The sequence below is a fragment of the Gambusia affinis genome, linkage group LG08 (genome assembly GCF_019740435.1).
Source record: "Gambusia affinis linkage group LG08, SWU_Gaff_1.0, whole genome shotgun sequence".
In the NCBI taxonomy this organism is placed as follows: domain Eukaryota; kingdom Metazoa; phylum Chordata; class Actinopteri; order Cyprinodontiformes; family Poeciliidae; genus Gambusia; species Gambusia affinis.
The window spans coordinates 18,600,249-18,615,139 of record NC_057875.1 but is presented as its reverse complement, the minus strand read 5'-3'; the positions used below and the strand labels follow the sequence as shown (position 1 = coordinate 18,615,139).

Below are 14,891 nucleotides of genomic sequence, written 5' to 3'. Positions count from 1 at the left end.
GTTTCTTCCTTTTAAAATAGATTTTTTTCTTTCTGTGTACATGCTCACTATGAGGGATTGCTGCAAAGTCAGTGACAAAATTCAAGCAACCGTCCACTGTCACTGCATGCTCATCTAGCTGCAAATCAGTGACTGAACATGACCTGTCGGGATTCCTAAGACAGAAAACCTTTCTTTTAATGTACTTTGAAAAACAAATTTATTTGGATCCAGAGCCCATAGGAGTGTGTGAAATCTGTCTATCTGACTCAGATGAACAAACTTTTTTAGTGCCTTCATATATGATGTGTTGTAAACTGGCACTATGCAAGCAAATGGACCTGAACTACTCCACCTGTCAGATGGAGAACCTCCAAACAACATGATATAAAGGTCCAGTGAGATTACCTTTCTAGGCTATAAAACTTACAGTAACCCTCTGTTAGTGTGATCTCTAATGGTGTGCAATATAAGCATCTTCAGTTGTCTAAGCAAAAATGTAAAAAATATAAACCAAACCACGTCATCCCCAGAGTGTAAGAGCAAATCTGTTTGTGTGAAGTGTAACAAATGCTGCTGTAATTAGCACAAGTCTAATTGCTTCTCTTCGAGGATTAATTGGGTATACTCTAGGAAAATCCTCGTCACCCTCAGTAGTGCATTTCTAATTCGGATCTAATTTTGTAGGTTCAGACAGTCCAATTATTGTGCCTCCTTCCCACATCCCAAACTAAATTGAGTCATTCCTCTCCTCCTAAGAGACAGATTGCAACAATGCTGCGTTTCATTTGAACCTTCAACTATGTCAGAATCAACCATGGGACTCACTTCATACCTCTGTTAACATCAATATGTGTTAATATGTCCCCCCATTATCAGCAAGATGAACACTGCAGTAACAAAATGTGTTGGGGTTTTTTTGGCCTGTTTTAATTCTTACATTTAGAAAAGTCAGAGAAATTATAAATTCAAAGTTACTTATACTGTTTTTTATATTTGATAAAAAACGGACACACTTAAAACTGGCAATGAATCTCGGTGGAAAAATTAATACCTCCTGTTTTTTTTTAGATAACTGTTTTAATTAATCTACATCATGTTTCTGTGGTTCAGTAGGCAGAGTGGTCATCCTGCTATGGAAAAATTCAATCTCCACTGCCACATGTTGGACAAACGCTTTTAGAGCACTGTATCGAAGTAAACCACCTGCATGGGTGAGGACTTTTGTGTGCACAACGAGCACGACAGCGACACAATCCTTGTGATTTTTCAATTTGCAACTAAGAAGTCCAGTTGGATGTGATGTCATTACCAGGTTTTAAGTTTTACCTCTGTCACAAATGAAGCATTAAACCTTGCAAGTTCAATCCCTCTCTACCTAAGATACTTAAGGTAGAGACAGTCAAAGCTGATGAAATAACAGTATAAAACAATGTCAGGGTTTGTTGCCAATATCTTGTCTTTTAAATGTTGGAGATGTTGAGCTAAATACAAGATTTTATTACTTAAGTATCTTTTTAGTGTGAATATTAGCCCTTACTGAGATTTCGCCACACATCCCCACATTCAGTCCTTCTCCTCCACATCATCCAACCTGTTGGCCTCCAAGGCCTCCAGGAGCGGAAATACTTCACCAGCTGACACCGACCGTACTATAAGCTACACACCAAAACATAGAGGCTTTTTTTTCTTTTGCTCTTTTGAGAATGAGACTTTTAATTATTAATGGCTACTGGGTGTCTAGAGGAATCTTCCTTAGCTGAGCAGCTCCGCAGAGCACAGATATAATTTCTGAGAGGAGGATTAAATATTAAAAATTAGCTCTCACCTCTAGACAGAGAAACTCGGCAGCCATTTTTCAGGCATTCAAAGATCCCTTGTCTCAAAGGTGGTGGCCAAGAAAAAGATACAGGCTGTCGCTGACTTTTCACTCGTGGAGAAAAGTAGATTTGTTTACTCATCATTCCTGGCTGACTCAAGCAGAAAATAAACAAAGGAATAAAGAAAGCAGATCTAGGAAGCGTCCAGTCACACAGTGGGGAACTTACTCTTTTGACAGCGCTCTTGCTCAAACATCTATTTTTGCCTTACCTCTCAGCAGGGGTTAGGTGTGACAGGACAACCCCGCCCCCGCCAAATTGTTTTGGAGTATTGAAAGAGCCAGGAGCTGGCGAGCAAGAAATGATTTGTGTAGAAGATAAAGTACTAACTCTGCGCTTTCCATCAATATTCATTCATGTAGTCACTGGTGTTGATGGTGTTAAAAAAAGAAAAAGTCTGTGATGCTGCCCAGAATTTCAATTAGGTTCTGATTACTGATGTCAGCAATGCTCTAACAGAAGTGATTGCTGCCGTCCATCTGTCTGAAAACGGCTGTAATGGCTTTTTAACACATATAAGAACAATTGTTGTCTTTTAAAGGTATTCAAGTATCTCCAACAGATGAGCTCCCACTAAAAAAAGGAGGTTGCAGTGAAACCGTAAAGTATTTGCAGCGCTCCGTAAATTTTGTCTTACAGCTTTTTTTTTTTTTCTCAAAAGTGTATTAAATTAATCTTTTTCCTCAAAATTCAACACACAGATACACCATTAAGACAAAGCGGGAAAGAACAAGATTTTGCGTGCTCTGTAAATTTATTAAAAATAGAAAACCCAAGAAGTATTCTCTGTGTCCTAGATGAAAATGTATGTGTACCAAAAAATAATGACATGATGACAAAATAGTGCTTGTTAGGCAACGTAGCACCTGGAGGATGGTTCTGAATTAGCCTCTGAATTCAGAGGAAAGCTTCGGAAAGAAGGCATGGCGGTGGCGGAGGAAACCTTCATAAAGTGCATTCTCATTATAGACGTTAAAAGAGGCACTGCAGTAAGAACAGGCAGTTTGTGAGGCCATGAAATACATCCTTAATAAATCCGTGATGACAGATGAAATTCTGCTCAAAATGAACGCGGAGACGGACAAAAGGCTCCTTTCAAATGTCTCTGTGGTTCTAACGTTGAGCATTTACGGGTCTGTAAAGTAATGATAATATTAATAATTCATGTTTTTATAGTTCTGAATATTGGTTGAAAGAATGAGGGTTTAGTAGTGGACAGAACAGTCACACTATTAGGGCTGCTAAGGTGAATAATATGTCACCTTTGTTTGATTTAATGTTGGATTCATCATCATTTAAAGATCCAAACAATATCTTTCACTCACATGTCTTAAGATTCTGTTTCAGCACTTAGAATTGGTAAGTCCTAGATGACTGGGAATATTAACAATGCCATTTTTAATTCTGAGTGAAATATGAATGTATGTAACGAGTCTATTCAACACGAATGCTTTTCATACTGATGAAAAAAAAATAAAAACCTTTCAAAAATGTATTTTTCATATCAGAAAATGAATCAACACAGTTGAAGTGATTTATCTACTTCATGATTCAAATAAACCTGCAATTATTGTATTTATTTTTGTATCTGATACACATGCAGTCACACACACAAGGTTAACTGTAGAAATACTTTGCCAGGTCGGTCTCTTCAGGCAAATTTAGAATCACGCACGTATTCTGGGGATTCCCACCAGAATGTCGCTGGTCTGACAGCATGGTGACAGGTGCTGGTGGCGGAGAGGGAGTACAGAACCTCATCAAACCTCATTCAGTGTGATTATTCTACCATGCAAAGTGACAGAAGGAGACAAAAAAAAAATATTTAGTGAAGTATTAACTGTCAAGTCCGGCAAGAAAAATTGTGCAAGAAATACTGCATAAATTCATTCAGCAACTGTGTGACTGGAAGTTCAATGTACACTGTTTAACTTGCCTAATAAAGTAAGAAAAAGAAAAAAAAAAAAAGCATCACCCTGAGTAGATCTTACCTACCTCACATTTGTCATCCTTCATTTATAGACAAATCTGATTTTTTTAGTACATTTCCAGAAGAATTTAATTCCACGTTTTATACTTTTCTAAGGCTGATAATTGGATTCAGAGACTTTAGTAAAACATGTATTTATTTGGCTCCAACTCACTGGCTGTTATAGGGACAGGATCAATTTTAAGGATGTTTACTGAGCTTGTGCCCTGGAGATGAATTTTCAAACACTTTAAACAAGCTTGATATATAACCTTTGTCACAGAATTAAAATAAGGAACAGCAAACAACATTATCTGCAACTGATAATTGTTCTTACCAGTTATATAGGACAAGGAATTGATCTAGTGAGAAGTGCGTGCATGGCTTTCGAAAACAAACAAACAAAAAAAGAACTGTAAAATTTTATTGCCAATATGACATTTACAAGGAAACTTTGAGGGAAGACAGGTGGAAAGGTGTTTTTCTCTTTCAGGTTGAGGAGTAAGTCTAGCTGCAATGTTTTCATCCAGCTAAACCTAGGTTACTGAATGTACATGTAAGTAAACTTGATATTGTTTTCCAAGTTTGCACAAATTACTTTCTTAGATTCAATATTTTTTAAGCAGTTGAATAAAAATAATTTGCAACTTGCCTTCCCCTTCTATTGGTTCTGTTTCTACGGTCTCCCCATTAAGCTGCAGGGCAGATGGACGGACAGTATGTGGCCACTAGTCATCACTGGTGGGAGATGGATGGCTTCACCAGACTCTTTCCTGGACTGGATGTCAAGGCTCAAAGCCCAATGGAGCAATCTGTGAAAATAGATGGCTGTCCTGATTAACTACTGTTTTCTTCCTCAGATCTGCTTGCCATTATTGCACTATTAAACTGACATCTCCACAGCACTAATTGTCTTGCATTTTATTGCTGACCAAATTAGCAGTAAAATGACAAAACACTGAGAAGCATCGTTGCTAATTTTCTATCAAAGCTAATAATCGAAAGGCAATATCCTGGTGTGCCATTATGTGAGTTGAGCAAATGTTGCTCTCAGTGCTAAGGACGAATCAAGTCAATTAGCACAAAATTATCTTCTGACCTATAATGTTATTTGTTGTTTTTTTTTAAAGTTTGACTTGCCAATTTTGATTTTCTTCACATACAATTGGATTTGTGTGAACGTTTTCCAGTAAAACCCTTAGCTGTGATAAAAATTGACCATAAAAGAGAATAAATGTGCTTTCTGTTCTTTTATTAAAGCGTGTTATGGCCAGTCTTCTTGTCTGTTTCATTTAAAGAGAAATGTTTTGCTGCTCTATATTTTGTTTTTGTTTTCTGAAACTCTGGGTTTTACTTTTGATGATCATTAATTATCCCCTGTAATCGAAAAACAGAGGTGGTTGTAAAAAGCATAGACCACAGAACATTAAGGAATTACAGGGTCGATGTTTTTCAGTTTTGATGTATTTGATGATTACACCAGGAAAAAAAAACAAGATGTTTAAGAAATTGACTTGTTGATCTTCCTGAATCTACACCTAAATTTGTCAAGTTAATAAATCTAGCTTTATATAAAAGATTTATAAAAAGCTTGATTTATTAGAAGATATTAGCTTGATATGTTAGCCTGTTGCTAATCCTAGCTTAGCACATGAGCATGTTAAAATGTAGAAAGAAACAGATAAGGAATAAATGTAGCAAAGTTTAACTGGCCAACAACATGATTATATTACAAAGTGGTTTATAATTATAAAAATATGCAAAACAAAACAAAAAATAATCATGTGACCTCATGAATATTTCGTAGGTAGCGCGTATAATTTTAATGAGACAAATTTCTAATATCTTCTGTCAGCCGCTGTCTTTATTCTCTAGCTGATCATCTCCCTCAGCATCCTTCTATGTCACACCAAGGCCTCAACATCCTTTATTGCATCTACAAATCTTCTGTGGTTTTCCTTTTCCTCTGAACTTTGCACTTCTGTAAAAGAGGAAACCGTATGTCCAATATACATACCCTATCCTATCCTATCATATCCTATCTAAGAGTTTTAAATTACTGACTCCAAACTAAGCACTTAATCCTTTGTTTTGGCTTCATAAAAAATAGAATTGCAAAACCAGATAAAACTGGTACTATTTGCATTTGTTGTTAAAATATTACTCCGAATGTTTATATGAACATAAACCAAGCTAAGTTTGTACGGTACTAATCCGACTGAAGCATCAATGTTGTTTTTTTGTTGTTTTTTTATTGATGTTCATTATTATTATTTATTTTTAATTCATTGATGGATATGATTTAAATTGTAACTGAGTAAAATACTTTCTCACTTAAAGTACAAGGTACAGACAAACTGTCCTTAGTTACAGTGATGAGAGTAAATATAAGTGGTTGCTTTTGGCTTTTGACTACTCTATAAATTGTAAAATTAAGTTAACTTTCCACATTAAATTATAATTGTTTGGGGCGTGCTCTGGTGGCGTAGAGGATAGCGCGCCCCACGTTTGGAGGCCTTCAGTCCTCAACGCGGCCGTCGTGGGTTTGATTCCCGGACCCGATGACACTTGCCGCATGTCTTCCCCCTTTCCTGTCAGCCTACTGTTGTATAAGGGACACTAGAGCCCACAAAAAGACCCCCTGGTGGGGGAAAAAAAAAATTATAGTTGTTAGTTTTTGAACAAAACAACACATTTAGCACATGTAAGCTCTTTGATGATAATAAAGCTTAGGTTTAGTTAGTGTTAGATCAAGTTTGGTATTGTTAAAAAAAGCCAACTCATGTGGTAGCTTATTATCTGAACATATTCATACAGTTTTTAGTAAAGAGTTGAATATTAATGAGCAGTTTGTTTTAGTTTCATGTGTGAAAATACTGTTTTCAATTTAGTTCTTTGAGATCCGCAGCATGAGTGGCTGGTATTAATTTAATAAATACAGCATTTCAGGAGTCATAAGAATTATCCACAGCATTTTTAATATCCTGAACCCTGTTGGCTACAGTAATAATCTTTAAAAAACTGTCATGAGGACGAAGAATGTTGCCATAGATTACACAAATGGCTGACCCTGCTGTGCCTTCACTTTAAAACAAGGCTTCCATTAGTGACCACTCAGTGTCAAAGTGCATAAAGTTAATATCAGGCTGGTTTGGTTCATCGTTCATCTCATCAATGTACTCTTTTGTAAACATCCAATATTTTGAAACTCATAAGGTATTATGTTTTCTTTAGAGTTGAAAATGGCTGGTTGTATTTCCTCAACAAAGATTTTCTAATATTAATAATTCAAGAAAGTGTGGAACCAGTGCAGAATCAATAGTTCCCTACAGATTGAGACAGTAACCATGGACAGCCAAGAACACAGGCTGGCATTCGAACACTTATGGCCAACAGTAATGGACTACACACACACACACACACACACACACACACACGCTTGTAAAAATGTGTAATGGCAGGGATTGCTGACATGCTCCATTTCATCTGAGTACAGCAATAACAGAAAATAAGAGTGAGATTCATCTGAAAATCTTTCGCCCAGTTGAGCTGCATATTCTTAAATTGAACTGAAAACTGCTCTGTGTTATAATTGGATTTCTCTTTCACTTTGACTGCAGCGCTATACGCATTGGACTGGAAACAGATGAAGGCAATATTTATTAAGGCAATACTGACATTTGGAGAGCCTTCCAGAGAAAACTGTTTTTATTTTAGGTGTTATTCAGTCTTTTTGTCATACTGGAGTATGCCAGGCAGTACAAATCTCCAATAGATACAAATCAGTTCCAAAAACCAACTATGAAAGAAATCTCTTTAAAAAATTGCTCTGTTTAATGTAATCTCTAGCTATATGTCTTAATTAACTTCATTACATTAGTGTGTCCTGTCTAAGTTGTTGTGAAAGTCTGTGGCAGAACATGTCAAACAAGCACACAGATTAGATTAGATTAGATTAGATTAGATTAGATTAGATTAGATTAGATTAGATTAGATTGCTGTTTTCCAAATTTCTTTTACCTTTTGGCATAAAAAGTTCAACATTAACCTAAAGTGTGTCTGAGTGAAACTACAAGATGATTCATTTAATTGTGGTTTTTCAGAGTCCCTTTGGTTTCTGCTTACAAAAAATGCTTTGAAGAAGAAAAAACATCTAGCCACACATTTTTATTTTTATTTTTCAAAATGCCATTATTGACCAGAGTCATCTTTAAGAAGATTGTGATGCAAACAATAATTTGAATAATTTTTTTCCAGTTCTAGTCTAATATTCAAGTTTTGATATAATTTCTCATAGGGAAAAAAAAAAAAAAGATATCCAAACCTGGCCGTATTTTAAAGAAATTGTCAACAACTGCCATGGGATAATTGATGATGAGTCTTTATCACTGTGAAGGAGGTTTGGTTCCTTTCGTCTTTGAAGAATCGTCTTAATTCAGCCACACTGCATGTTTTTTAAACACTAACACCAAGTGTAAGGTCACGCCACATCATATTCAGTTCAGCATGATTCAGTTAATTTAAATTCCACTTAAGAATACTTTATCTACAAGGGAAATTAAATGTTAACATAACTCGGTAAGTATCTTCAAAGAGTTACTGCGGATGGTGAGGAGAGCTCTCTGGTAGCAGTCAGTCTTGCAACAGGTCTGAAGAAGCTTCTGACTAAAGATTGTTGCTGTATGACCATCATTTGATGCTAACTGCTCAATTTCCAGGTAGCGGAGATTATATTCATCATTTGCTTTTCTCTGTGTGACCATGTGGTTAGAGTGAGAGATGCTGGAGTTGGGGATATATGATTCACAGAACAGAGAGATTGAAGTTCTGCCTTCTTTCTCTGCTCTGTAGTCTTGCTCTGCAGCCCCAAAGTGTCCTTTTCAACTCCTCTAGGATTTGCAATTGTAGTTCAGGTATTATTTGAGCTTTTGAGATGCTAAACAGCTGCTCCCAGTTGTATAAACAATACCTTTGTTGCCACGGTTGCACATCATAGAAAATGTCTGAAAGTATAAAAGTCGGAGCAAAATTTCTTCCACCTGAAAAGGATCAAAAACCAGAGGGAAAAAGTGTCCAGACATAGACAAAAGTCTAAAAATAGAACAAATCAAAACTAATGTAACAGAGTCCAACATGCTGACACCATGAGCGGTGCATAGCTGGCATTGATCACATGCAGTATACATCCAAACTTTGATTAGGCCATTCCAAAGCCTTCAATTTTTTTAGACTTTCAAAGGTGGTCTTGCTTTTGTCCTCAGATTATTGTGCATAACTCAATTTCACTTAAGCATGGGGTCATCAATAATAAATGGCCTTATTTTAACTGATGGTGGACATTCTACTGCAGGATTTTCAACATATGACCAGAATCCATGGTTCCATCAAGTCATCTGGACACTGAATCAGTAAAGCAGTCAAAAATGATTACACTAGCAGAACCATGTATAATTATTACTATAGTAGGATGTTCTTACTTTGGGAGTGGGGGACACGCCTTACAAAAAGCAACACTTTTTTCAATCTACAGATTATTTTTCCCCAAAGTTAGGAGTCATCAAGATGTTATGAGGAAAAATGAAAAAGGTCTTTTGGTCTGTGCATTGAGATTGTTTGATTTATACTCCTTGAAAAAAAAATCTCCTCAGTAGAAGACAAATTCCTATGATGCATTTTGATAAAATATGTCAATAAAACAACAAAAAAGAATTTTGAATGTGAGTTAATGGCAGAAACGGTAGAAAGGACACAACTTGACTTTTTTTAAAGGAACGAGCAAGATTTCAAAAATAAATAAAAAGTCATTAAAAAACAAATTAAAATCACAGATGAACAAATTTTATTCCATTTGAATCATCCCACAGCCACACTTAATGAATAATAAAATTCAAAAACACAAGCCAAATGCCCATGGGCCCATAAGGGCTAAACATTTAGAAGCAGTATTAAGTTGGCAACATAACAAGCATTCAATGAATAAACAATCTGGGGAAAGATTAGACTTCACAAAGCTGAAGCAGAGCCAGAAAACAATGTGAACCTCAACCTGAAAATTACCTGCAGAAGATTTTAGGATAACATTACCTTTCCTCTGAGCACATCCCTAATGCCTCTTGCGCCAATGAAATTATCTCTAAATAGATAACTATGCCATGACAAATGAACTACTTCTGTACTAAACATATTTGTTTAATTACTAGATAATGATTTTCTAATGGCTGACTGCTGCATAACGAATATGCACAACACCGGACTGCTTGACAGAATGAAAAAGATGAATGGAAAATGCCATAAACAATTACAGCCGAGCTGAATAAGGGGGAAGAGTGGGGGATGGGGACTGTGAAGCACAGCATGGTACGCTATTTTGGCTACAGTGGCTTTATAATCCTACGTACATGGTCTGCAGAAGGCTCACTGGAACCGAGCAGCCAGACTTGGAAGGGAAGTTCCTCGCCCCATCTATCAGCAGGTATGAAAACTGCTGTTGGGACATTTAAGGTGCTAAGGTTGTGAAAAGACTCAGAATTTTATTGGAAGACTAAACTAAACACAAACAACAGCCTGAAAAGAATCCTGCAAAAAAATTCTGGCGAAGTGAAGGGTCACACAAATCTTTGCAATACAATCTCTCTCACTGAAATATTGATGCTTCCGAACCTGTGGGATTGCATGTCCCACAACCGTATTGAAGAACCACCAAAACCCAATTTGAGATGAACATTTACTAGCAAAAAATAATTTCAACAACCCTAAAGCAGATAGAAGGAGAGCTCCCAAATAAAGAGAAGAAATGTAGGAAAAACATCTTGCTAAGTGGAAAGCATTAGCATGCAGGACACACTAATAACAGAGCTGCTCTTCCAGTGGCTCACTCACAGTGCCAACCTCATTGTTTAGCTGTAGAGAACGCCACTGGGTGGGAGGGAGATGGATGTTTAGAGAAAGATTTGGAGACTCCAAGGAGAGAGAAGATTTGTTTCAACATTCAAAGAAGCAGAAAAACAGCAAGACTTACAAACAAGTAAATCCTTCGATGCCAGTCACTTTTCAACCTTTACTCCTTGCATTTATTCACAAATTTATATATATTTGTGTGTATAAGTTGTGCCACTGGCACATACGTAGTAGTTAAAATTGGTCTCTTTTCCTAATCTACTCTACAAATTCTAGAAAAACATTTCGGTTAGAAATAATTAAAATTAGGAACCTTAAGAAAACTAATCAATTGTGTTAGATAAGCCGATAATAAATTTGCTTTCTTTCAGAGTAAATGATAGAAATATTTGCAAGCACAGCTAGGGAATTTGCTTACTATTTTGAATTTGCTTACTAAAGTTGCCTGTCTTTAAAATACTGTATTTAATTGTTCTGTTGGCTTAATTTCTGTATATATATATATATATTTATATATATATATATATATATATATATATATATATAGCTACAGCAACATTAACAAATTTATTAGCAAACATTCTTACCTTCGTTTCAATGCTTTGAAATGTTGCTCTTTGTTAATCAATTTTGAAATGTGTTGTTTATCTAAAGTAATAAGTAAATAGTTTTCTTGGACAGAACATAATAAAAATAATGTTTGCTTATGAGGAATGCTAACATTATTCCTCATTTGCTAGCAGAAATCAAAAATCCTCAAAATGTAGGTTTTTGTTATTCTGACAAATTATGACTTTTAGGTACAAAGTAGTTCTTCAAAACCTAACAGTAACAACTTTATTTACTAACATTACCAATATTAGCAAACACAGAAACACAGCTACCTGAGTTAGCTTGCCTTCCAATGATGGCTTTGCTAAAAATATTGCTTTTTGTTATCTTGTTAATAAAACTAATGGTTAATATTAAATTTGAGGATAAAAATGGCTATTTTGTTTTACTTTGACACTTGATTGCAATGTGAAAATAAGAATGCAAATTTAGTATTGGTTAGTATGCATTTTGATCAACTAAAAACAAAAACAGGCCCTTCCACATATGAAAGTGACGTTAATATAACATCCAAATGAAAACAAATAAAAATATATAATTCACTAAAAACAAAACTAACAATAATATTGTAGCATGTATTTTCCAACTTATGCCTTTTCAGTAGCCTCCTGCAGACTGGGGCAAAAATAATGGTGGGAAGCCATTCCAGTGTACAGCCTCATGAATATGGGGTGTGAGTCGGTCGTTTGTAACTGTGCAAGAAAAGGAGCTTCAAACAGATACACCCAGGACCAATTTTTCAGCTGGAGCTCGATTTGACACATTAATATTCACACAGGGCTCTGGGTTTGTCTGGTTTGCTAACGCTATGGTAAATCTCAACAGTCAGAGATTTTAAATTAAACCTGATGTGAGGCTGCTAAATGAACAAAAAACAGGAGTCTATTTTGCCTTTGTAGATCTATTAATAAATTCAGAGCAAGGAAACAGACCGCTCCCAAAGGGAAGACAGCCTCAACTTCAATGGGAATGGGGGAGCAAAAACAGCTTAGAGACAAAAAATTCACTGGATGTAAAAAAAAAAAAAAGCAATGCTGGCAGGAGGATACATTTTAATTATCCTTCCTTTTAATCATTAATGATTTGGTGACACTACAAAGGACAAAACTAGTATTTTTGCTCATTGATGTAATCTTTTCAAAGGGTTCAGGTGGCACAATTAAGATGCATGGTTTTGATTCTCTAAAGAACACCAGAATCAGACAGGTGTCGCCAGGGGCGTTCATGCATTCAGATATGAGGCACCGCTATCCAAGCCTGCACCAAATTCAATCAACTTTTATGACTTCCACCTACTGTAGAGGCATCATTCAGCTGCCTCACCCTGCGACAGCCAGACATTATTTTCTGCTCCCTTCTCAGTGACGTAAGCCCCTTAAGAGCCCAATATTTATATATGCCTTTTGCTCTCAGTCTTCTGCAAATGGTGCCCTTTTGTTCCCTGCGGGGTCAACAAATTCAACCTGTCGACATTCCGTTCACGCAAATGCAGAAGCCGCCAGCGGGGGTGTGTAAACAGGAGTACAAAGCCTCAGCCTCAGTATTCACGGATTCGGTGCCAGAAGAAAAGAAAAAAAGAAAAAGAAGGAAAACATTGCTGTCCTCATTTTAGCGTCCTGCTCCTCTTCCTCCTGCTGCTGTTGTCCTCTAATACAAAAAAGCCACCTCTCAAGGGAGGCGTCAAGTCTCAATCATGGACAACATAAAGGATATTACAAGCCATTTAGTATTAGTAGTAGTACCTTAGTGTGACCCATTTTAAATGTTTAAAATAATATAAAGCAGCAGATAGATCAAAATTTACTGTACCTGTAGCGTAGCTCTCAGTGATCGTGGTTGGGTTTTTGTCCTCGTCTCTCCGTCTGCCACAATCTGGATGAGAGAGAGAGGGAGTGTGTGTGTGTGCTTGGGGTTGCGGTGGACAAAAAGAGAGAGAATGGTCTCTTCGTCACTCTGCCTCCCACCCCTTCCTCATGATAAACACAGAGCACGTGGCTTCACCGACGATGCAGCACGCAGAGAAAATCACACCACCGAGAAATGAAGAGAGAAAAAAGGACAGAAGGGAAGGACTTGACGTAAACGGACGAGCACGAAATGAAAATTTATTTTAAAAAAGAAAGAAAGGAAATTGCACGGACCTCCATCTAATGGGTGTGGTCGGCTGCTCTGAATTGGCAAAGACTGAGATCACAGAACGTGCTGGAAAGCAGGGAAATGTTCGATCTCATCAGAAAGCGGGGTGGAGGGGAGCCTTCTCTGAACAAGCAATTGTGACACAAAATGACTCCATATCAGCTCAACTCATCCTCACGCCCACGCCCGCACACAAACACACACACACACACACACACACACACAAACACACTCAACACAAGCAGACCAGCTCAACAGCCTGTAGGCAAACGGGGGAACATTTTGTCTGGTTGGAGCTGCCGTCAAGGATCTGACCATGTTTGGGCATGTGGGCCATGAAGTGATAGAAACACTGATAGCAACATTTAAAAGTCTCTGTTAGATTGATTTCTTCAGCACAGTGGTGGTTTACAAGAAGAACATCCATCCTAAGTGTGTCTGGGTTCTTTTTTTCTTTCAGCGTAATTCTCCAGAGATGAATGTGTGATTGTTGATGTGAGCATTAGGGACGGATAGCAGAAGTAGAGCAGTAGAGCAGCTCTTCCAGACGTTTATTCATTGCTTGTCTGACTGTTCCAGACTGCCATGACCTTTAGGGATTCAGAGGACACTCTGGGGGTGACACTCTGCCAACGCATAATAAAACGTCTGATTCACAACTCTTATCTACGATTTTGTTTGACTGATACGAGCCAGTAAGGTTGGTAGTATCAGCTGCACCTTTCATGGCTTTAGGTATGCCAGACACAAACCAGGGCAGGAGGAGGAGGGGAAACTGTGCATTTTCCTTCAGCAATAGTGAATGGTTTGTGGTTATTAGTTTTTCAGAAGTGGAATGTAATGTGCAGGAAAGAGCAACCTGATAAATAATGAACTAAGTAGTCTTTAATACGTTGCAGGATTGGGCATAGTGCCATAGAACCCCTTGTAATTATTCATATCCCTTGAATATCTTCATGTTTTGTCACATTGCGCAGAAAATGATTCAAGCAGTATGCAATTCTGTTCACCACGTTTAACTTAAAATAGAAAGCGTGCGGCACAACTGCACACCTACCAAAGCTTGCACCTGACATTTTTTCTAACTTTGGATTCTGTTCTCGTTCTTTCTTGTCGTTGGACCTGCCAGCAAGGAAATGTACTTTTACTTTTCAAACTCAGATCAATCTAAAAATTCAAAAGTTTTTTTTCTTGCAAATGTTCTGCTTTTGGGGCTCAGAAATGGCCTGGCTTTAAAAATAATTTGAAAAATTCTGAAATTAGTCTAAAAACTTTAGAGTTTTATGGTGGAAATTTACTCCTTTTTTCATGCTGTCCTAGTTTTTTGTTTGGTTTTTGATTTTTCATCTTAACAGAGATAAATGCCTTTTGAAACGTTGCGACTTTTAACTTTTTTGGTCAAATTGCCTTGTAAGAGG

The 14,891-nt window shown here is 37.0% G+C and overlaps 1 protein-coding gene across 9 annotated transcripts in view; it reads right to left on the bottom strand.

The window, feature by feature from the left end:
- ndrg4 (NDRG family member 4) overlaps window positions 1-13,305 on the bottom strand; it is a 50,239-nt gene extending 36,934 nt beyond the window's left edge. For 4 of the 9 annotated variants that reach the window (XM_044125311.1, XM_044125316.1, XM_044125313.1 and 1 more), the window contains exon 1: window positions 13,147-13,295. The gene's annotated coding sequence lies outside the window, so the exon portion shown is untranslated. Of the gene's footprint in view, window positions 1-4,480; window positions 4,612-13,146 lie in introns of those variants that run through there. The other 5 variants (XM_044125315.1, XM_044125319.1, XM_044125312.1 and 2 more) reach the window with 3 other exon arrangements.
- Between the last annotated feature and the right edge of the window lie 1,586 nt (window positions 13,306-14,891).